This window comes from Ochotona curzoniae, unplaced genomic scaffold, assembly GCF_017591425.1.
Source record: "Ochotona curzoniae isolate NIBS_2020 unplaced genomic scaffold, NIBS_Ocur_1.0 patch378, whole genome shotgun sequence".
NCBI classification, from domain to species: Eukaryota; Metazoa; Chordata; class Mammalia; order Lagomorpha; family Ochotonidae; genus Ochotona; species Ochotona curzoniae.
The window spans coordinates 89,424-106,117 of NW_024466948.1; positions in this window are offsets into that span (position 1 = coordinate 89,424).

Genomic DNA, 16,694 nt, shown 5'->3' on the forward strand with positions numbered 1-16,694 from the left:
AAAGCAGAGAGCTTCTAGCCACTAATTCATGACCCCCCAATTCTTGCAACAGCCAGGGCTGGGTCAAGGTGAAGCCAGGGACTGGAACTCCACCCGGTTCTACCACACATGTGACAGGACCCCGAGTACTTGGGCATTCACCCCCTGCCTCCCTGAGGGGTGCAAGAGCAGGAAGCTGGAGCCTGGAGCAGAGCAGGAAGCCGGAGCCTGGAGCAGAGCAGGAAGCTGGAGCCTGGAGCAGAGCAGGAAGCCGGAGCCTGGAGCAGAGCAGGAAGCTCATAAAATTCCAAAATACTTTAAATACTTTATACTTGATAGTCACAGTCTGAGGACCAGAAAGGATAACGAATAACTGCCCCGCCCCCAGATTAAAACCTAAATCTTTTGGTGTTAAAACAGCCTGATGATTGAAGAGATTAAAATGAAATTGTAAACTAACCAGAAATGACAATGATATTATTAGAAGTTTCAGAGCAGGAATAAAATTGAGTTCAGGAATGTTTGTCTCTCTGATTTTTTTTTTTTCCTGAGAAATCAATAAATGAAAAAATTGCTCCAGCGACTTGGGAGGAACAGTAACCTGAGTGGTACTTTGGCAAGACTAACCTATACACTGAATTTTCCAGAAATGCATCAACATGTAAATCAAAGGACAACTGCCCTTCATTTTTTTTCAGAACTTCACCAAGAAGGCCTTACCATTTTGAAACTACAGGCTTTGCACAGGCCTTCAGTTGGGCTACATAGGGAACCTCGGGTGAAGTAGGGCAGGGCTAAATAATTGGCATTAATATAGAGCTGAATTAATTTTTTTCTAAGATGTATTTATTTTTATTGGAAAGTCAGATTTACAGAGAGAAGGATCTCCATCTGTTGATTCACTCCCCAAGTTGCCACAGTGGCTGGAGCTGAGCTGATATGAAACCAGGAGCTTCTCCCTGGTCTCCAACATAGCTTCAGGGGCACAACGCTTTGCACTGTCCTCCTCCGCTTTCCCAGGCCACAAACAGGGAGCTGGAAGAAAAGTGGAGCAGCCGAGATACGAAGCAGCACCCCTATGAGATCCTGGTGCATGCAAGGCAAGGAGTTTAGCCACTAGGCCCCAATATAGTTCTGAATTATATGAAAAGCTCGAGCTGGGACAGAAGTTTGGGCCCACATTGGATTGCCTTAGGTTTGATGTCAGGGTCTGGCTTCTGTCCCACTTTCCTGCTAAGGCCTTTTCTTGGACATGGCAGTGATGGCTCAAGTGGCCATGTCTGTGCTGCACAGGCAGGCCTGGATTGAGCTAACAGTTCCTGGCCTAGTCCCAGTCCAGTCCCAATCATTGCAGACACTGGGGGCAGGGTAAACCAACACACAGAGCATTTCTCTGCCTCTGCTTCTGTCTGCAATCTGAATAATTTGTGGAAAGATGATTTTCTTAACTAGATCAGGGTCTAGCCCTGCCAAGGTAACTGCAGGATGTGGAATTCAATAAACCTATAACAGGCTAATTTAATTTTTTTAATTTGTTTATTTTTTATTGGAAAGGCGGATATACAGAGAGGAGGAGAGGCAGAGAGGAAGATCTTCTGTCTGAAGGTTCACTCCCCAAGTGGCCGCAGTGGCTGGAGCTGAGCCAATCCGAAGCCAGGAACCAGGAACCTCTTCCAGGTCACCCACATGGGTGCAGGGTCCCAAAGCCTTGGGCCATCCTTGACTACATTCCCAGGCCAGAGGCAGGGAACTGGAAGGGAAGTGGAGCTGCCGGGATTAGAACTGGTGCCCATATGGGATCCCGGTGCGTTCAAGGTGAGGACTTTAATCACTATGGTATTGCACTGGGCCCAACAGGCTAATTTCTGTATTGATAGTTTGGTATGACCTATCACTGATGTCAATATCCATATGCCCCTTTGCTGAAATAAATAAATAGATAGGTAGGTAGATAGATAAATAAATAAACAAACGATAAAATGGTTCTGCCCCTGAGGATAATGCAAGCCTGTTTGTGTTGAGGTGTGGTGGGTAGAGCTGTTGCCCGTGATGCCAACATTCCTGTGGTGACACCGGTTCAAGTCCCAGTTGCTCCACTCTTAAGTCAGCTCCCTACTAATGCACTTAGGAAAGCAACTGCAGGCTGCCCAGTGCTTGGGCCTTTGTACCACACAGTGGAGACACAGATGGAGTTCCATGCTCCTGACTGTAGCTTGATGCATCCCTGGCAATTGCAGCCTTTTGAGAAATTAACCAGCAGATGGAAAGATGGAAGACTCATATTAATTCTCTCTCTGCGTGTATGTGTACCTACCTCCCCCCGCCCCTGTTTAACTCTGCCTTTAAAACAAATAATCTAAAAAAGAAGAGCTTGGTGCCAGGATCTCTTAAGGATCAGAGAAGGGGCTGGTGTTGTGGTGCAGTACCACTGCCTGAAATACCTGTTGGAGTGACTTGTAATCCAGCTTCCTGCCAATGCACCTGGGAAAGGAGCAGGTGATGGCTGAGACTTGGGCCCCTTCCACCCATGTGGGAGACTCAAGTGACATCAGTCCGGTTTAGTTGCAGCTGTTGACGGCATCTGGAGAGAGATGTGAGAAAAGGGAGGTTCGTTGGCACTGTGGCGGGGTAAGCCACAGTAGTGGAGGGAAGAAGAGTGTTCAAGTGGTCTTCATTTTCTCCATAGGTTAGGAATAATGAGTTCTCAATTGTCTAATTTTTACACAGTGGCTTTTGTGTGTGTGTCTCATATTCCCTAACTGGCATAGAATAGCATTTGCGTATTGCATTGCCTGGAATTCCTTGAGTCTTTATAGACCAGACACACACGCACACCTTCCTTGAGTTCATCCGAGGGGCAGAGAGATCTTCCAGGTGCTGAATAGTCCCCATATGCCAGGAATGACCTAAGGAGGGGTCAGGCTAAAGCCGGGAGCTGGGAACTCAGTCACGGTCTGCCGTGTCATTGGTAGAGACCCAAGTACTTGGACCACCCATTACTCCCTCCCATGGTGTGCATTGCTAGGAAGCTGGGATCAGGAGCAGGGTCAGGATTCAGACCCAGGCACTCGGACATAACGTGGTAACTTAGCTGCAACATCAGACACCCAGTCCTCCTTCAGGCTTCAGTGTCAACTCAAGATGCTCAAACCAACCTGGCCTCAGTCAAAAGGCAGTTTGCTTTTGTATGTGGGTAGCACAGAGCAGCACTGGCTGGAGATGATGTTTGGTGTGGGGACTCCGGCAACATTCTTGAGATTTGGCTCTGTGTGTCTCGAGGCATAGGTCTTGGACTGACTCCCTGGCTTCTTTCCATGGGCCAACTTCACTCTGAGACAGGGTCTCAAATTGGGGTATAAGCTAGCTATACTAGGAACTCAGTGCAAGACAGTTAGGTAACCAGAGCGACTCGTCACAGAGTCCCGACATGGATTCCTGCTGCTGGCTGGATCTGCGTAGTGCTCCCTCCCTGGGCCCAGCCACCTCCAGGGCAGCAAACACAGGCATTTCTGAGAAACCTTGTTAAAACCTCTACTCTGGGTCCCACCTCAGAGTGTCTGCATTATGGGACGAGGCCTTGCTTGCTAGCCACATTCCCACCAGGGCTGGGGTCACGCACCAAGGGGCACAGCCTTGAAGGAATGCCTGCTACACCACTCACTGCTCTCCAGGTCCAGTCTCAGAGACAACCATTGGCTACCTGACAACATGAGGCTGGACAAGCGTGAAGTTCCCCACACCAAGTGGCAGCCCTGTCCAGGTAGATAGAAGTGAACCAAGTGAGAAGTATGGATGAACAGAGCACGGAAGTCAGGACTCGGGATGTGCCAAGGTGGTTCCCGTACCAATTTCAGCTTTGGAAGGATGCTGGCAGCATAGGGAGGAGAGAGGTTGGAGAGCAAGTTTCTGCTCTCCTGTCTGGATATTAAATTTGGACATTCCTATCAACGATCTTCCATGTTGTCATTGTATTTTGCCTTTACACTCATCAAATTAATGTACCTGCTTGAAATAAAACAGACTAGTTAGAAGAGCTTCTGGAAGTTCTCACAGCCTTCTGCACACACACATAGCCCTCTGCTTGGTTATCACTACATTTATCCAAGATCTTTCTTAATTATTTTTGGACAGATTTTATTCCATCTTCTCAATAATTTTGCTATCTCATCTATTATTACCCAACCTGACATTCTCTCTAGAGAGTAACACCACCAGCAGCAGCTGATGCTGCCTTGTCCATGGGTAGCCCGCGTCATGTTCATAGGGTTGGGGTTGGTGGCTGCTCAAGTTATGGTTTTCCAATGGGTTATGTTGGGAGCACTGGGTCTTTTGTGGAAGGCGAGAGCTGGGACTAAGTGGATCATCATTTCAGGTGCAAGACTTAAGCGACTTCACTGTTGGATCTGGTAGTAGGGACAAATCTGAACATGGACTCCTTGGTTTATTTTAGTTGCATTTGAGAGGAACTTCCATCTATCGGTGTACTCCCCAAATGTACACCCCTTGAAGGGTCAGGCACCGGGGTCTCACAGTCTGATTCTCCCACGTTGGGTAGCAGGGATACAACTGCCTCCTGCCTTCCATCAGGTGCAAAGGGCACTCTGCTAGGGGTAGAGGTGTGCCAGTGGTATATTAAGTGCTGCACTGAGTGTCTGCCCCTGATCTTGATATGAACATGGAGGCCAGATCCTTGTGAGCACCTGCAAAGTTTCCTTGCCTCAAGCTTTCACGTTCAAAGTCAAGGACATAGAGCTTTGTGATACCAATCAGTTCTCTGAGTGTTTTTCCCAGACCCTTGTTCTGGGGCTCTGACTCTTTCACGATCCTGAGTCTGAAGCCTCTGTTCCATGTTCTGAGAAAAGGGACCCAGCTCTACCTCAACTGATGTTGATACCACATGGTCTGAAGGCTCAGGGTCTGGACTTCTTCCTTTGGCTTTGTCCTAACCTACTCCCTTTATGTTTCCATTCCACATAACACACCCCTTCACCACAGTTCAAATCTGCTGCATGGAGCCCCTTTGGGAATAGGATGGCACTGGGGTGTGGGGCATTGAGGAAGGTTTCCTAGGAAGGCAAGTAAGCAAAGCCTGTGAATCTGTGGGGTTGGAAGACAAGAAGGCTTGGGGCATGCGAAGATAGAGGAAGACTGGCAAGACCCCAGGTGTCAAAGGGTGGAGCGCAAGATGAAGCTTGATGAGATAAACAGGAGTCTGGACACAACGGGCTTCCTACAGACTGCAAAGGGGAGAGAGAAATCATGCCGATGAAGAGATAGTGGCCATGGCAATTAGACTTTCTAAACACTTCAACCAGCAGTTACAAATATTTCAAAGGACTGGGCCTGGCACAGTGGCCTAGTGGCTAAAGTCCTCACCTTGAACGTGCCGCGATCCCATATGGGCGCCAGTTCTAATCCCAGCAGCTCCACTTCCCATCCAGCTCCCTGCTTGTGGCCTGGGGAAGTAGTCAAGGGCAGCCCAAAACCTTGGGACTCTGCACCTGTGTGGGAGAGCTGGAGGAGGTTCCTGGCTCCTGGCTTCGGATTGGCGCAGCACCAGCTGTTGCAGTCACTTGGAGATTGAGTAAATCATTGGACAGAAGATCTTCCCCTCTCTTCTCCTCTTGGTATATCTGACTCTGCAATAAAAATAAATTTTAAAACATTTCAAAGGACTAAAGAAAATTCTCCAAAAAAATGAAAGAAAATTACAGCAATGTCTCAAAGTAGAAAATTCCCGTAAAAAGGAATATAAAGAAGACCCAAAAAAAAGGTCCTCGCCTTGCACGCCCAGGATCCCATATGTCTAATCAAGCTCCCTGCCTGTGGCCTGGGAAAGCAGTCGAGACGGCCCAAAGCTTTGGGACCCTGCAGCGTGGGAGAAAGAGGCTCCTGGCTTCGGATCGGCATAGTATCGGCCCGTTGCGCTCACTTGGGGAGTGAATCATCGACGGAAGATCTTCCTCTCTGTCTCTCCTCTCTGTATATCCGCCTTTCCAATGAAAAAAAAAAAAAAATCTTAAAGAAGACCCAAACAAAAATTCTAAAAGGACCACAATTAAAAACTCACCAGAGGGAGAATACTAAGAAAAGATTTCAACTAAAAGAAAAGAAGAATTGGTCAGCCTTGAAGGTCAATTGACATTATACAGTCTGAGGAGAAGACATAACAAAAGCAGAGTGAACTCGGGTGCAGGCAAGTGGCCTAGCAGGCGCATCCTATTTGGGACACCCACATTCCATCTATAAGTGGAAGGGTTCAAGTCCCAGTTCGGCTCCCAGCTCCCAGCTAATGCACAGCGTGGAGAGGAGAAGGTGATGGCTCACTGGGTGCTTCCCGCTACATGGGAAACCTGGAGTGAGGTCCTGGCTTCCAGCGCTGATCTCGGTGAGTATTTGGGGAGTGAACCAACAGATCTCTCTCTCTCTCTCTCTCTCATTACTACATTTATAATAAAAGAAATAGGGCATCAGACACTTGTGGAACATTGTCAAGCATACCAACACAAGTGAATCAGGAATGCAATGGTGATAGAAAAAAGTAAAGGAGGCAGAAAGAATATTTGCAAGTTGCAACATCTCAGCACTAGAGATTGATGTGGTGCTGCATGTTAAACTGATGCTTGCAATGTCAACCTCTTTTATTATGGTAGTGGTTCGTGGTTCAAGTCCCACCTGTTCCAACTACTGAACCAACTCCCTGTAAATATATTTGGGAAGGCAGCAGAAGATGGCCAAAAGCCTCAGTTTTCAGCTTGGTGCAGCTCAGCCGTCGTGGCCAGGTGAAGGTGAGCTAGTGGATGGTAGAGACCTGCCAGCCCCATCTTAAATAAATATTTCTTTCAAAATCTCAGCAGTGGACACTGGAACTGTGCGATAAGTAAATCAATAGCTATGATCTTCTGCTCTGTAAAAGATGCTGATCAAAAAACAAGAAGACAATCCACAGCCTGGGGGAAAAAATACTTGCAAAAGACACATGTAACCAACCACTGTTGCCCCCAAATTTTCAAAGAACTCTTACAATCCAACATACAGAAAATGAGTAATCCAATTAAAAAGTGAACAAAAGGCCCAAGTAAGTGCCTCACTCATGAAGTAAGAGCTGGCACATAAGTCATGAAAAGTTGCCCCATGTCATATTACAGTTCAGACGAAAACAGCATCACACAGCTCTTAAAATGACCGGAATCAAGAACACTGATAATACCACATGCCAGTCAGCATGCAGAACACCAGGGTCTCTCATTCCCAGCTGCTGGGAATGCAACAGTGTGACAGTTAGCTGTATAACTAGACACACTTTCTAACATGTAATCCAGAAGTCACGTACCTTAGTGTTAGCTAAAATGAATCAAAACTATGTCCGCATGAAATTCTACCCTCTTTTTAAAAAAGATTTTGCAAATTTAAAAACCAGAATTACACAGAGAGGAAGAGGCCGAGAGATAGATCCTTCATTTTCTGGTTTACCTGCCCTCATTGCAAGCCCACTGCAATGGTCAGGGCTTGGCCAGGCTGCAGCCAGGAGCCAGAAGCTTCTTTTCAGTCTCCATGGGGCAGCAGGGGTCATCCATGGAGCACTTGGGCCATCTTCCACTCCTTTTCTAAGTACAATAGCAGGGAGCTGATCACAAATGGAGTAACTGGGACTGAAACCAGTGCCAATGGGGAATGCCAGCATCCCAGGAGGTGGCTTAACCCACTGTGCCACATTGCCAACCCCTTCAAATGTACAAAATTCCCAAAAACCTGAAAGTACCCAAAGATGCCTAATGTGTGGTCCTTTCAACTCTAAAAGAAAGTGAAGTATCAGGGAGAGCCCTGGTCCGACTGATAGCTCTGTTAAAGGATGGTGATGTTGGCGTATTTTAGGGTGGAACTTGCTACGGCGAATACATTGTTCCTTGTGAAGTCCATGTCCTGTGTCAGAGTGCCTGGCCCAAATCCTGGCTGCTTTGTTCTGGTTCCAGCCTCCTGCTCATGTGCCCCTGTGGCTACCAAACATTGCCTTTGCTCTCAAACTTACCTATGTCAGTTATGTCTATTATAAATTGCATAGTTTAATCAAACATAGTATAATTTACTGAAACCAAGGAAGTACGATGATAAAAATGGAACATTTGGGGGTGGACATTGGGGTGCAGTAGGTTAAGTCACCACTTGGGATGCCCATTTCCCATATCTCTGTGCTTCTGAAGCAGCCTCTTGCTAACATGCACCCTGGGACGTAGCAAGGATGGCTCAAGTACTTGGGCCCCTGCTACCCAATATGTGGGAGACTGGAGTTCTGGAATCCTGGCTTCAGCCTGGCACAGCCTCAGCTAGCAAAGCCATTTGGAAGTGTACCAATGGGTGGAGGATTTCTCTCTCTCTCTCTCTTTATCTCTCTCTGTTTCTCTGCCATTCTGACCATCAAATAACTAAGCAAATCTTATAAAAAGTAGTTCCCAAGCTATAAAAATTGTTGTGAATTACAAGAATCTAAGTGGATTCTTAGAGTCTTCACAGGAGCTTTGAATTCTTGCTCCATCTTTAAAAAGCTTATAAAAGAAAGCTAATGGATATCTTAGAGGAGTGGAGGCACTACAGCGGAAGTTTATGTGAAAAAAGAAAAGAAAAGAAAAAGACTCATGCAGATAAAGTGGGTGATTTCCTCAGCAGACCTTCAAGGAAAGCAGGGCTTTTTCAATGTTATGCATCTTTTTTGATAATTAATCTTCCCATGTACATTGTGACACTCTCTTGTACTGGTCCCGTGCGACATCTGAATGTAAGAGTTGAGCGCCCCACGGGGCTGCACACTGATGGCCTCAGCAGGCTGGGATGGGGCACCCTGGGGTGGTAGCCTCAGAGCTCCCTCTGTCCACATCTGTGGTGGAATTTTTCACTTCTCTCCCTAGGGTGACCTGTTGCCTGCATGGACCCTGAGGGGTGCAGCAACGGCTTCAGCAGCTAGTGTCCAAGAGACGGGCGCGAACCCCACTGCCAGGGCACAGGGTTTGTCAGCTCTCTCTCCTCGCTGCTTCCTGCCAGCCTGGGCTGCGGCTCCTGTGGTTCCCCCTGCCAGCCTGGGCTGCTGCTCCTGTGGTTCCCCCTCACGGTCCTGATGGTGATTCTATTTACAACTTGAAGCCCCACTTCAACTTCTAAATGCACTTTCTTGTTTTCTAGTTATTGCATTTCGGCATAATATTTTCCAAACACTGTTTTATTATGTTCCGTGCTTGAAAAGCCACCTGGCTGTTCTCCTTTTCTAGTCTTTTCTGTTAAACTATCTTTAAGCCCCCTTGCGTGTTTTTGTAATGTGTAACACAGACTCTGTTACGACAGAACCATTTCAAAAGACTTGTGCAGCTGGGAACTTTTTGATGATTTCATTTTATAAGTCCTTTGGAATGAATGCGGGCATTACGAGACACAATGACTACAACATCGCTTTAACAAGATCTGAGTGGCCTGATTTTTACAGAGAAGCTAACATTTCTAGACACGACAATTTCACCAGTGGCTGGCTCTGGAAGGTTTTAAAAACTGGAGTTTAGCAGATGCATAACGTGGAAAAAGCTAGAAAAGTTGTTCATAAATCTTGTGGACTAAAGTAGTTTTTGATTGCTTCAGAAAGAAACACGACAGGAAGGACCAGGTGCTGTTTGTTAAGGCGCAGGGGTTGATGTTGCGACATCTCAAAGGGATCCAGTTAAAGAAACCCAAGAGCAGGGGTCACTTGTTGGGCGGGGACCCGTGAGACAAAGGAGGCCCATCTGGCCTCCCAGCAGGACATCGGAAGGTTGCAGGCTCTGCAGGGCACTGGAAACCACACTGCGTGGCAGGAGCAACCAGACCAGAGCCTCCCTCTGGGGCAGGCGCCAGCCGGCTTCTGTGCTAGCCTCGTGGCCTCCTGGGATCGCCACACGTGCCAGTCACATCACTGGTGCCCACTGCAGTGCTGCGGATCCTGGGACTACGGCGGGGACCCCGCCCTCCCTGGAGGGCAGCGGAATCAGGTGTGAGCCACCGCTCCCCTGGACGCCTGAAGGGTCTTTGTCTTAGTAGGTAGTCAGCATGTCACCCTCTGAGAAATACTTGAAAGGCTATTGAATATCTTGACTTCTCAAAAATATGCATATTCTGGAAGGTTCCCATATTTTTACTGTGTTATTTCTCTATTTTTGAATTGTTAGAAACAATTTAACAAATTTAGTAAATTTAGTAATTTAGCAAAATGTTTTATTAGATAGTTTTTGTTTCCGAAAGAGCAGAGAAACAGAGAAAAGCATCTTCCATCCACTGATTAATTCCTCAAATGCTAGCAATAGCTTGGGGCTGGGCCAGGCCAATGCCCAGAGCCCAGAACCCAACCGCTTGAGCCACCACCTGCTGACACCCAGGGTCTATGTAAGCAGGAAGCTGACTTCGAGCAAGGAGCCAGGATTCAAATCCAGGCAATGTGCTTTGAGATGCAATATCTCAAGTGGCAGTTTAACCGCTGTGTCATCATTGTCTACGATTTGTCTCAACATTTTCTAAAAAAGAGTTTGTTGGGCCCGGTGCGGTGGCGCAAGTGGTTGAGTCCTCGCCTTGCACGCCCAGGATCCCATATGGGCGCTGGTTCTAATCCCGGCAACCCCGCTTCCCTTCCAGCTCCCTGCCTGTGGCCCAGGAAAGCAGTGGAGGACGGCCCAAAGCTTTGGGATCCTGCACCCACGTGGGAGACCCGGAAGAGGCTCCTGGCTTCGGATCAGCATAGCATCGGCCGTTGCGCTCACTTGGGGAGTGAATCAACAGATAAAAGATCTTCCTCTCTGTCTCTCCTCTCTGTATATCCGCCTTTCCAATAAAAAAATAATAAAAATAAATCTTTAAAAAAAAAGAGTTTGTTTATTTTTATTGGAAAGTCATAAGCAGAGAGGTGGAGAGAAAGAGAGGAAGATCCTCCATCTGCTGATTCACTCCCCAAGTGGCTGGAGCTGAGCTGATCCAAAGGCAGGAGCCTGGAGCTTCTTCTAGATCTACAGAATGGTTTTGTTTTGTGTCTGTGAGGGCAGGGATGGGTTTGGCAAGCCAGTCTGGAAGCAGAAGCTAAAGCACAAGCTTTCCTGAATCATTTCCAGAGAGATAAAGCTGAGAGACAGGGCGTGGCACTTCAGAGACAAGAGGAGTGAGTCCAGTGGCTTCGGTGGGATGGGGTTGGGCAGGAGAGGAGGATGCATAACCACATTTCATGTCATTTTGCTCATATGTGCTTTTCATCAATATGTGTTCATAATCTTGCAGCTTGTGTTGTGTATTTGTATTAACATGTATTTGCCTACCTATAGACAAAATCGCAAGATGAAGAAACAAGCCTGTTGTTTGCTTCTGATTTTTTTACTTCTATTTGCAAATGCCCAGGGGTAGTCATTGACAAACAGTGGCAGTAAATGTTTAGGATTCCATTCTAAAGGTGGCAAGTTCCATGTACTGTCACACAGGTGAGTTTTGAAACAAAAATATTTGACAAAAAATAAGTTTGTTGAGGGTGGTTGATGTCATGTTTTAGTTCTAAGTAGAGAAAGTGGTATTGAATGAAGCATCAATGCCTTCCAACTTGTGCAGATAGAAGCACTGTGTTAACTTTTGATTCTTGATCAGATGGAATTAATTTTTCATGGTAACCGAAAGCTAAAAATTCAATCTCATTATATATGACAGCTTGGGAAAGAAAGATGACGGCATTTACTCTGCGAGGCATTTCTTCTTGAGAATGCGCTTTTGCTAATTGAATACGATGCTTTATTGAACTTTGCAATATTTGAGTTATGTTAAATATCTGACCAGACCCTTTATCACATACTGCCAAGTAACGCACACATCGTGTTTAATGTTCGGATTGCAAATAGTTATCAAAGTTGATTTCTAATAAACGTTTAGCATAGATGATAAAGATTTTAGAAATCCACATATGATGAGATATTACTGTCTGTCTCACACACAGTACTTCATGTGACCTAAGCACTTCTTCGTAGGCAGCGTCAGGTCCGTTATGGAGTTCAACTTTCAGGTTATATGGACATAGGTTTTCGGGTGTGTCAGGGAAGCTGAAGGCTCTCTTGTGTCTTTCTTCCCGTGTTTGGGGTCGCCCCGGTGTTTTAGTGTTCTGAGGTGAAGCAGTACCTCCTCCCTCTGAGCTTGGTGTTCTGACTCCGGGGACCAAGTTCCTACCACTGCGCAGCTGTTCCTGGATGCATTCTCCGCTGGCCATGCTGCCTGCCCTTCTGATTCCCATCTCTGCTCCTACCTGGCGCATACCCCACCCCGCAGATCCAGCAGGTTTTAGAGTTTGCGGGACAGCTAAGGCAGGTAATGGTAACTCTCTCACAGCACATTTCAACTTATCTAATTATCACAATTGAATAATTGTGCAGTAATATTTGTCCTGAACTCTAGTTAAACAGGATTCTACTTGCTGATGTCTGAGCTTTATCTTGCTTGTCAGGACTATGTCTGGCCATTTATTCCTTCGGTGATGACGTTTGAATTGAATAGGATTGTGCTACTTCCTCTGTTTGGCTTTGTTCGTTTTGAATGATCAAGTAGATCTGAGTTTTTAAAATTACAATTTGATTGTTGTAAATTAATGATACATTAAAGGTATTTAAAGGAATAAGTAAGAGAGAAAACTTGATACTTAAGTACCAAACAGTGTTGAAAATGGCTTATTCAGATCTTCAGTAAAATATGAAGCCAAGAGTATGTGATGTTGCTTTAACTTCTGGATCCACTAGGAGCTGGATGGTGTATACGTTTGTCAGCATGTTTATCAGTAGTTTGAAACATTTATAAATCCCAATGTTTCTTTTTAAAAAATACATATTTTATTTGAGTGTCTGAGTAAGAGAGAGAGAGAGCGAGAGGGTAGATTATCTATCCATTGGTTCATTCTCCAAATGTGTTTCACACCAGAGCTGGATCGGACTGCAGCTGGGGTCCCGAGAACTCAGCCTGGGTCTTCCCTGGGGGGCAGAGATCCTCCTGCCGGAGCCATCATCTACTGCCTGCTGTGGTGTGTATCAGCAGGAAGAGGCAAGAGTGAGAGCGGAGCTGCCCTCTGACACACCATGCGAACTTCTCCAAGTGTGTCTTCACTGCTGTGCCAGCTCACCACCGATTCTCAGTTCTTTGAGGACTACGTGGTCTCCTGTGTTAGAATATGCATTTGATTTTTAAGACAGTTCCACATTCCTCCTCTAAGAGCTGATCCAACTTGAACTGGTGAAGGACGGGATGTTGCCGGGTTAAATGAAGTATTGAAATTCTGCGAGATCAAAGCAGTTTTGAAAATCATCCTTCCTGTTGTGTCATTTTGTATGTTTTCTACTAAGAAAAGTGTTCCTATGTGAGAAAAAGAAAAATGTTCCTGTTGTTTAGTGTATTTCAAGGTGACAAGTCAACTCAATCTGCTCAAGTGTAAGGGTCTGCAAAGTCATTAGCAATCACCGGTGATGGTCCTGTGTCACTCACACATCTCACCCGGGCTCATGCTCTCATATCCCGGAAGAATTATTTGAGGAAGCCAAGTATGATTTTAATAAGAAGCAGATATCTAAATATCCATTTGAAATTTTAAAATTTCCTAAATAGCAAAAAGTAATGCTGGAGTCTAACATTGGTAAAATATCCCTCCCAAAATCATTTTTATATGTAAATACAACTGCAGTACAAAATGAAGAAATTGAATCTGTCTGTGGAAAATTGGTTATAGGCTGAGCACTTGGATTCAGTTTAGAAGAAGATATGTGAAAATCTGTATCCCTCCAGTAAAGCTGACTCAATGCACCTTCCTAATACGATTACTATTTGTAAAAAAATGACTGAGGAATGGGAATGGCATATGGTGGCATAGTGAGTTAAGCCACCATCCGCCATACTGGCATCTTATATGGGTGTCAGTTGCTGTCCCAACTGCTCTACTTCTCATCCAGCTTCCTAATGGGGTCCCTAGAAAAGCAAAGGAGTGGTGCCCGACCCACAGGGGAGACCCAGATGAAACTCCTAGTGGGTGGCTTTGGTTCGGGTCATTCCTGGGCTGTTGTGGCTATTTGGAGAGTCAACTAGTGGATGAAAGATATCTTTCTCACTGTCTCAGTAACACTGTCTTTCAAATAAATAAGTAAATATTAAAAAATTTGAAGAAACAACTAGAATTAATTTTCATAATAAAATAGATTGTTATTATAAATCCATAAAATCTATTGTATATTTTATAATACAGAATTACTAATAACTAATAGTAATATTATTATTACTATTATTATTAATAGTATTATTAGTAGTAGTAATATGGTTATTAATATTCAACTAGAACTCCTGCATATTTCAAGTAAAGCACCCAGTTTATTAAAAATTAATACTAATTTATTCTGGCTAATATTTATAATTGAAAAGTTATCCCTGATTGCCTAAAAAATTTAAAATTCTTAAATAGAAAAAGTACCTGTGATTAGTAATAAAATGGCTTAAGAAAAATTAGAAAATGGGCAAAGTGCATTGACAGTCATCTCACAAAAAGTAAAAGCCACAGTCACTAGAGGGAAGCCAATGTGGTCTGCACTTTTAGGAGGACACTTGCAGATTAAAGCAAAAACACTCGGCAAAACTTAGGGTTGATAACATTCAGGACTTTCAAGGACATGGGTTTATATTGGGAGGTTATAAAAGATGAAATCTGCGGGCTGGCATCGTAGTTCAGTTTGTTAAGCTGCTGTCCGACGGTGCCTATTTCCGTTTCGACTGCTCCACTTCCCATTCAGCTCCGTACTAATGTCCTGAGAAAAGCAGTGAAGATGGTTCAAGTGCTGGAGACGCTGCCACTCGTGAGAGAGACCCGGAAGAAGCTTCGGCCTGGTTCAGCTTTGGCTACTGCAGGTATTTGGGGAGTGAACCAGCTGATTGAAGATTTCTTTCTGTCTCCTCTTTCTCTATTTGACTTTCAAAATTAAATATAATTCTAAAAATAAAATATCTTGTGGGAAGTCATTTGTAGTGTTATAAAATTGTTTAAATGATTATTCTTTTTTTTTTTTAAAGATTTATTTTTATTATTTTTTCATTGGAAAGGCGGATATACAGAGAGGAGAGACAGAGAGGAAGATCTTCCGTCCGATGATTCACTCCCCAAGTGAGCGCAACGGGCCGATACTATGCCGATCCGAAGCCAGGAGCCTCTTCCGGGTCTCCCACGCGGGTGCAGGGTCCCAAAGCTTTGGGCCGTCCTCGACTGCTTTCCCGGGCCACAGGCAGGGAGCTGGAAGGGAAGCGGGGCTGCTGGGATTAGAACCGGCGCCCATATGGGATCCCGGGCGTGCAAGGCGAGGACCTTTAACCACTTGCGCCACCGCGCCGGGCCCTAAATGATTATTCTTTAGTGCGTTATTATTTATTTATTTGGAAGGCAGAGTAACCGGCAGGGGGATCTGCTGGTTCACTCCCCCAATTACTCAGAGAATCCAGGGTGGGATTAAACCCGGAGCCCCCCATGTGGGTGTCAGAGACTTAAGTCACCACCTGCTGCCTTGCAAATGACTCATCAGCAGGAAGCTGGAGTTGGGAGCACCACCAGGATGACAACAACAACAAAAAGTCAATGGCTGGGATTAACAGATTAGAAAAAGCTGAAGAGAGAATTAGTGAACTCAAAGATCAACCAGCCTGAAGAAATTACTCAAGATGTTATCCTGAAATGAGATGCAAAACATAAGACCAGGAGATGATGAAAAACAGTGGCTACAGTGGAAATGTGCCTTGTAGTTGTTCCAAAGGGAAAGATAAAACAGGGACAGAAGTATGAAGAATAAACTGGTTGAGACTGTTCTAGAACTACTGCAAAAACATGTTGGTCCAGATTTAAGAGCACAGTGAGAATCAGGCAGGACACACGCAGAGAAAACCAACATGTAGATAAATCAGTGAAACTGGAAAGTGTCAGGAACAGGCAAGACCTTGAAAGGAGACGCACTGCCTTCCAAGGAGCTCACGTCTTGACAGCGTGACAGGAGCCAGGAGATTACGGGATGCACGGCACATCGGAAAAATTCTTCTCAACCTGAAGTCCTGCTCTTAGAAAAAGGAGCTTTTCTGCACAAAGCCAAAAAGATGACATTCTCAAGCCATCTCAAAGTAAGGTGACTTTGCCAAAGGACATTCTAAAGAGTGTGCTAGAGATAGAAGGATAACTTCATATTAGACGTAAACAGGGGTGGAGACAGACCTGCACTGGCAGCCAAGGCAGAGGAATAGGCTTTGAATTTATGTTCTGGGACAAGCAGGGAAGATTACAAAAGCAGATGACACTATGTTCATTCTCCCAGTGGTAGTAATTGTTCCACATATGTCAAAACTCATCACATAGTACAACTTAGTATGTGCAGTTTATGGTATGTCATTTACCACTCAAGAATCTATTTTAAGAGGAACTTGCAAATACATACCGAAAACTAATACAGTGACTTTGAGATATTAATAATCACGTTTTTAGGAATTAAAAAAGGCTTCTAAATGCATGATCATACTGGCACATTATCCCAAGAGGGGAATACAAGTTTGATGAGGGTGGGGGGGATGGTTTAGGAGATGGATATCAGTGCTAATTTGAGATTTTACTAAACAACATATTCCTCGTAGGGAGGGAGTGAACCCTGTAGAAATAGTATCAGAGTAGGTAACTTCCAAATAGT